At 31.9% G+C, this 7,989-nt stretch overlaps 1 pseudogene; it reads left to right on the plus strand.

Annotated features, from left to right (window-relative positions):
* Nucleotides 1-772: 772 nt before the first annotated feature.
* Nucleotides 773-1,397, plus strand: LOC114749791 (cytochrome P450 76C4-like; annotated as a pseudogene).
* The last annotated feature ends 6,592 nt before the right edge of the window (nucleotides 1,398-7,989 follow it).

Here is a 7,989-nt window from a genome sequence, read left to right on the forward strand (position 1 = left end):
AAGAGAGATTGAGTTTCAGAGGTTCAAACATGGAGTCCAAAGATTACAATGATGTGTTGGATTCATTTTCGATCTCATCCAAGACGATTCTTCACAATTGAGCCGTGCTGATGTTATTCATTATTTCTAGTAAGTATTATATTTAAATTTAATTTGAATAGTCATCTCCTAAATAAGTTAACTTCAATAGGTTTTTCTTTTCTAATCACTTTGAAAATAATTTTCTGTACATAAATGACTTCTTTTATCAAAATTGTTGAAGGTTGTTAAAGAAGTAACATACATTACAAGATTGATTTGTTCATTTAGCATTTAATTTATTAAGAAAAGAGAATGAACGAAAGTATTCTTCCCTTTCCTTTCGTATAATATTTTTATCATATAGTCTACGTACTCAGATATCATTTTTTATTATAATTCCTAGTCAAACTATTTATTCATATGACAAATTAAACATCTTCTTGCAGTTAAGTTTGTTGATCAAGGTGGTTCCAAAATTCATAGCGAGCTGTTAGCGATTGTTTTTTTTCAAACGAAAGTGCCCTTTTAAGTAACTGCCTTAATTTTTAATTACACTTCTTGCACCATCTGTGGCATGAAAGTCAAAAGAAATAGAACCTTCGATTTTTTCTTTAACAAAATTGAGCGGGTAATACTTATCAAATGCTCATCCTCTTAAGCCATGCCAACATCTTATGAATAAAGAAGACACAAAGTGATGAGTGAAGTCACCATGTTTATAATAGTCAATAATAGTCTAACTTAATCATTTTTACTTGATATATTTCAGGATTTATTTGTGGGAGGGATAGACACAGCATCGAGCACACTGGAATGGGCAATGGCAGAATTAATACGAAACCCTGAAAAAATGGCAAAAGCCAGAACAGAACTGCAACAAGTTCTCGGCAGAAATATTGTGAAACTTGAAGAGTCTATGGTCTCAAAGTTACCTTTCTTACAAGCAATATAAAAGACCTTACGACTACACCCACCAGCACCATTTCTACTACCCCCCACAAAGCAGATTGTGATGTAGAGTTATGTGGCTTTTTAGTGCCAAAAAATGCACAGATTCTTACAAATGTGTGGGCAATGGGAAGAGACCCAAGCATATGGAGTGAACCTAATTTATTTCTCCCCGAGAGGTTTTTGGAAAGTGAGATTGATTTTAAGGGTAGTGATTTTGAGCTTATTCCGTTTGGTGCTGGAAGGAGGATGTGCCCTGGCTTGCCCTTAGGTTTTAGGATTGTTAGCTTTATGTTGGCCTCTCTTATCTATTACTTTGATTGGAAGGTCCCAGGTGGGCTAAAGCCACAAGACATGGATATGAGTCAAACTATGGGATTACGGTACATAAGGCTCAACCTCTAAGAGCTATTCCTGTCAAAGTGTAGTTGTATTTATTGCTTTCATCTCATGAAGATCAGATAATGTTGATAAAAAGCGTGTGATGCTTTTTGATGCAATAATCATTTGTGTTTCTTGAGTCAGGGTGATCATGGAATTTAATACTTGAGTTGTCAATATATATATTGCTTTCAATTACACACACAGACGTCATCAACTCCCCTAGAAATGGTTAGTTCTACTGTAAAATAAGCTTTCACGTCGCCTTTTATATATGGCAAGATAAAAACGGTCTGGAAAAAAGTGATCGCATTATATTTTTTGTAATTTGGTTGAAGTCTAATAACTCATCAAAGGTAAAAAACGGATGAAAAAAGACTAACCCCTTGTTTGGATTGAGTTTTCCCTGCTTGGATAGGAGAGAAAATATGGAAGCAAGGAAAAGTGGGAAAGAAAATAAGGTGGGCTCTATGCCTCATTTTTACTTCACATATAGAGAGATCTGGGAAAGAAAAAAGATTTTTGTAATTGCACCTCCTCTCTTTTTCTCTCTATACTTATTTTCTTTTATATTTTAAAAAATATTCGCTTTTATTTTTTTATCTTAAAACAATATTTTTATTAAATAATTTGGTTTAAAATATAATGCTAATTTAGTATAATTTTTCTATTGCAATGGTTTAATTTAATTTACTTTTAAATATGATATATTTTGATAAGGATATTTTAGTTGTTTAGATATTTGCTCATTTTCTTTCCTCATTATTTTCTCTCATCTATCCAAGTAAGAAGGATGATCATATCTTCTCTCTAGTTTTTCCTTCTCTCCATTTTTTTCCTTCTATTTTCTTTTCTCCCAACTTTTCTTTCCATCCAAGCAGAAAGTAACGAACAGTTTTTCAAATATGACTGTCTTCAATAAAAAGATATCTATGCGCAGCAAAAAAAAGCTCATTAGAATCACGAGCATTAGGGTGTTGATATCAAATTTTGATTATCCATATTAAATTTAAATACTAAGAGAGAGATACAAGGTCAGTTGTCACTATAACCATTGTAGTTTTGCTTTAGTGCATTGCTTTTAGTATTAACCGATGTAATAACTCAAAGTAAAAAACCTAACAAAACTGGGATTTTACAATTTCACAGTTTTAAAACTTCAATTTTCACTTGCATGGCACTCTCCTTTGCCGCAACCCCTCAAAACTCATTCCTTTGCTCATTATTAGTGATTCCTAGTTTTTGTTCCTATCTTCACCCCCTCATCACGCATCGTTGCAATTGGGTTTCTCGCATTACTCGCCGTACGTTGACCACGTAAGCAGCTCTCCTTCTTTCTTATGTTGCGTTCTTTTCATTTGTTGGTGTTTTATGCTTTTAAACTTGAATAGATGATATTTGGGTAACTTTTATTTGATTATTGAGACATAATTTTTGGCATTGAATTGGATTTTTTGATAGTTTATGTCTTTTGGAGATGTGTTTATGTGAATTTTGACTCTAATGAAATTGGGATTGGATTTGATTGTGGTTAATTGGCTTGGGAAACCTAATTATTTATTGTGGTGATGCTTGAAATGATTGTTGGAGCTTGAATATATGATTATATTTTGCAAGTTATATTGGTTTTTTTTCATTTCTGAGATAATTTTTTTTTAACTTTTGGGTTATTTTTTGGCATGAGTTATTTGACAATTACTTGGGTAAGGAAGTTATTCAGTTAACAATTTTGGTTAAGAAGTAACTTACCCCTAAAGTTTCATGGCAAATAGATTGAAAAGCCCAAAAATCAAAGGGTAACCGGCACGAAATGTATATAAGAGAACTCATATTTTTTAAACTTTAAACATATAAACAAATGCGTGACATATTTTTAATAATAAAAATATTAAGCATTTTGTAGAAATTAAATTTTGGCGGATTGTCACTGTCCTTCATGAGTAGGACTTCCAAAAAATTCTACGATAACCTGCAAGTTCAATACAACACACAATGGTTTACTCCACAATGGCATACACACACATCTAAAATAACAAAAGAAGGCACGTATCCTGCCTATGGCTCTTCAAGAAATTTGCAAGAGACTTGTTAAAGTTATAGGCTTTAAGAAAATCCCTTGACAAAACAAGTTGCAATCTATTATAGCCGCTAATGTCATTGCTGAAGATCTTATTGCATTGACTTTTTTTTTTTTTTTATGTACTTCTGATCATATTTCTTTCTTTTCGAACCCTATTTTATAAAACAAGAGTTTATTATGCTGTATATTTTTAATTTAACTTATGAATTGCTTTCTATTCAAGGAAAATAAAAAGGGTTTTTGAATAAATAAGCAAGGCCTACAGTGACACAAAGTATTGAAACTGAACCTAGAAATAACTTTTTTCAAGTTTTACATTTAATATGAAATAATATTATTGGTGTATTTTATAATTTAAATTATCCGCTTTTGAATAAGTTGATGGGTAGCCAGGTATGTAGTGTGATCCTTTTTCATTTTAATAGAGATTGATTTTCCTTTGACAAAAGGTATTATAATGATTAATCCTTAATATAAGAGCTAGATAACTAATTTACGAATATTAAAAAAAATTAGTAAGTTAGTTATTTGTAATAAATAAGTATTATTTTCACTAGATACCCATATTAGTCATATGCATTGAAATCACCCTATCATGAAATTTTTAATATGTGTAATTACCATAGGAGCCACTTTGAGGAAAATGGATAAGAATAAGAAGCAAACTAAATTGAGATTTTATATTATAAATTGAATTGGATTTTCAGTTAGTTCTTATACTAATAGTCAAAGAGGTAGTATAAACCCGTATCTTGTTTCTTTGGACAAAATTTTTGTGATAGGTCCACAAAATCTTTGTGATGCTGAGAAGAATAATAATTCAAAGAAAATATCACAAATAAATCCAAACTCATATCATTCTCCCCAAGGCCCCTGATACAAGACGCCAACCAACATCCACATAATTAAGAACGCGTTGCGATCATCCTGTATACATTAAACACGCAAAGCTAATACTTTTAATTTTATGCTCTACACAGCCTCTTATCTTTATACACGCACGCAAACATTTACTCTTTTAACTTTGGATAATGTTTCATTTATTTCATTAATTTTATAGAGTATTTTTTTAGTCCTTTTATCCAAACATCGTTAACCAAAAAATTGATGATATTAAAATTTTAAAACATTGACAAAGCATTCTAAATACTGCATCATTAAATACTAATAGTGTTGATTGAACCTAATTCTTATGTGTTATTTCATATCCCTTTGGTCATAAATGTAAGACCCATTTTGTAGTGTAAATTAAACTATAAAATGGGGTTTACATTTAGAATTGGAGCAGTATCATTTTAAGGGTTTATACTAAGTTTTATAGGCTAAATAGAATTGTACATATCTTGGAAAGAGTGCTGGCATGGAGTTAAGCTTAATTTAATGTTAAAATTATCATAATTAGTTATTAACTATATTTAATTGATTTCTAGAACAAGTATTGTTTCAAATTGTTGGTTTTCATTGCAGGACACTTGATAGCATACCATGAGGTGTTTAATATGGAGGTCATAAAGTTCATATAGCACTCGTTCAGTTAGAGACCCAACAAGCCTTCTAGAGTATTTAAGAAATTTATAACTTGAGAATGTTTATATGGAGGAGGACATGGATCATTGCTTGGATGATGACATAAACACATGCGGAGCTTAATGTGACACATAGAAGGCCATCTTGAAAGCCACCATAGCATGTGAGTCATTGGAGTATGAATATTTGGACCTTGAAGAAGACAAGAACACGTTCTAAGAGCCCAAAAGAAGCATTTGAAGTCAATTCCCACCTTATTAAAGGCCCAACACAATTATATGTGCATGAAGGAGCCTGTTGGAGCTATAATCTTTTAAATTGGGGTCCAACCATATTCAAGCCCAAATAAATATCTAAAAGGCCTATACTTGCTTATAAACGTGAATAGCATTTATGAATATCTATTTGGAAGGTTCAAGAAGATTCAAGAAGTATCAAGATCTTATATGACATTAAATAGGATCTTGTTTGTTTTAATTAGTTTCTTATTTTACAATTTCCTATTTTGTATTGATTGTTTCTTGAAGGCAAAGACTTGCCTAATATGTATTTCATTAATTAATAGAGTCATATAAGATCCTTCTCATTAATGATGGGATCCTTCTAGGTAGTGTGTGATCTAAATTATTCTATCTTGACTAGTAAGTTAGAGTATTCTCAAATGTCTTTTGATTTTCCTAATTTTGTTATATTTTTGCATCTATTTTTTATGCATTTTATTTAGTTAGTGTTTTAGACTCTAATAGCTTATAATGGGCTTTTAGGGTTTTCATATCATATTCAATAGTTTTAGTTTATAAATAATTCAGTATGTACTCTTTTAAGAGAGAGATGATTTGAATAATTAATAATATGAGAATTTTATTTTTCTTTGTATGAGCCTTGCTTGCATTCTCGTATTCTTGTGAGAATACTCGACAGTATCAAAGGAGTGATTAATCTTGTGGTGTCTTTATGGCTATGGTTGTAAAAGATAAGTTCTCTTAAGGTTCTACCTAGATCAACCGTCTGTTCGTTACTTGATTCTGGCTAGTCCGTACGTCTGCCTCATATCAACATTTGAGAATTAGAGCCAATATCTAAGACCAAGAGATTACAAAACACAAGGACCAAGAAATTACTAAAAAATTGAATTCATTAAGCGAGGGAAGAATGTTAAAAGTAAAGGATAGGTAAGTTAGGAATTATTGTAGTAAAAAAGGTATTTCCTCCATCTCTTTTTATAAGCAACAACTATCATCCCCTTCTTGTCTTCAAATATGAGAAATATTTGCAAATTGTTTTAAATTTTTTATAGCAAGTTTCCTATTTTGCCCCCATTAAGTACTTATTTTAATATTCAATATATTTATTATCTTATTTTCCAAACCATCATCTCTCTTTATCACACATTCTCTTTCTTTCATAATTCTCTGCATTATAATAATTTTTTATTCTTTCTTATACTTTCTTTCCTATAAATAAGAGTATTTTAGAGAAAGAACTTTCAATTTCTACCCATTTATTGTTTTTAACTAACTTTTTTATCCAGATGATGAAGTCCAAAGCTGCTTATAAAAAGGGACGGAAGGAGTAATGTTGAAGAGCAAATTGAAAGAGCTACAATTTGGGATTATGGGAGAGATGAATCATGCACCGAAGATGTATCAAATCAAAGTATGAGTATTTAATTTGTCCTCGTGCATGCGTGAATGAGAGATTATTGGTAGGTTTTGACATTTGCTATCAAGACAGAGGAGAAAGCAAAAAGTTGCTATATTGGAAGATTATGCAACGGCAAGGTAGCTTGGCCTTTTATTTCGCATATACTCCCTCCGGTTCTTGTGCATGCTTGTTTGTGTCATATTTGATGTAGCCAAACCTGAGAACGTGTAAATTTCTTGCTCAAGACTTGTAGGGAGAAGTTTTGGTTCTAAATATAAGTTGCTTATAGCATATTTAATATTTTCTTTTCTAATTTTATTTTTATTTAATTCTTATTGGAAAGAGAGAAAGAAGGGAGAAATATGAAAATAATTTGTAAATAGAAATAGAAAACTTTAGTAAGGGAAATTAGAAAATTTTATTAATTTTTTGTATTTTTTGTTATGCGAAAATATGTTACAAATGACTTATATTAAGGATTAGAGTGATATTTAGAAGGGGTGCTATTATCTATGCTGTGACTGATATATATAGCATGCTTTAAACGGTATGTAATTAACCTCCATAACACTGCAAAAAACTTGATTTTCAGCGGTGACAAATAAAGTCGCCGCTAAAAATATGACTTTTAGCAGCGACAAGAAGTGTTGCCGCCCAAAATGGTAGTAACCGCAGTGACTTTTTATTGTCACCACTGTAGGTTCAATTTTCAATGGCTACAAAATCTGTTGCCACCAAAAGGTGCACACTAGGGCGGCGACAAAGGTGGTCACCACGGAATGTCTTTTTAGTGGCAACAAAAATTCGCCACTGAATATTACTTTCAACGACAACAAATAGTCGCCACTGAATATTGCTTTCAGTGGCGACACTATTTGTCATCGCTAAAACACGCTTTCAGCAGTGACAAATAGTCGCCACTGAATCTTCTTTCAATGGTGAAACTGTTTGTCGTCGCTAAAACACCCTTTCAGTGGTGACAAGTAGTCGCTGCTGAAAGTTTTTTCACGTTTTTTTACTATTTTTGATTTTTTGTAAAAGGTTTATATGATAATCTTTTATTTGTGTCGCCACTGAAAATGGTAATCAGCGGCGACATATCCAATTAGCATTTTAGTAGCGACATTTTTGTCACCACTGTTGAGGTTTCACCGATGACAGAGATTGTCGCCGCTAAAACAAGTTTCAATGGCGACATTAGTTGCCGCCAATCTTATGTTTTAGTGGTGACATTACCTAGTAGCAAACTCATCACCTTTTAGTGGTGACAAAATATCACTGCTGAAAGGACTTTTGGTGGCGACTTTTTATTGCCACTAAAAATACACTTTTAGTGGCGACTTTTTAGTTGTGGCTAAAAATAGACTTTTAGCGGCGACTTTGTTATG

Source organism: Neltuma alba, unplaced genomic scaffold (genome assembly GCF_004799145.2).
Source record: "Neltuma alba isolate B1F8T4 unplaced genomic scaffold, ASM479914v2 tig00006181_pilon, whole genome shotgun sequence".
Lineage (NCBI taxonomy): Eukaryota > Viridiplantae > Streptophyta > Magnoliopsida > Fabales > Fabaceae > Neltuma > Neltuma alba.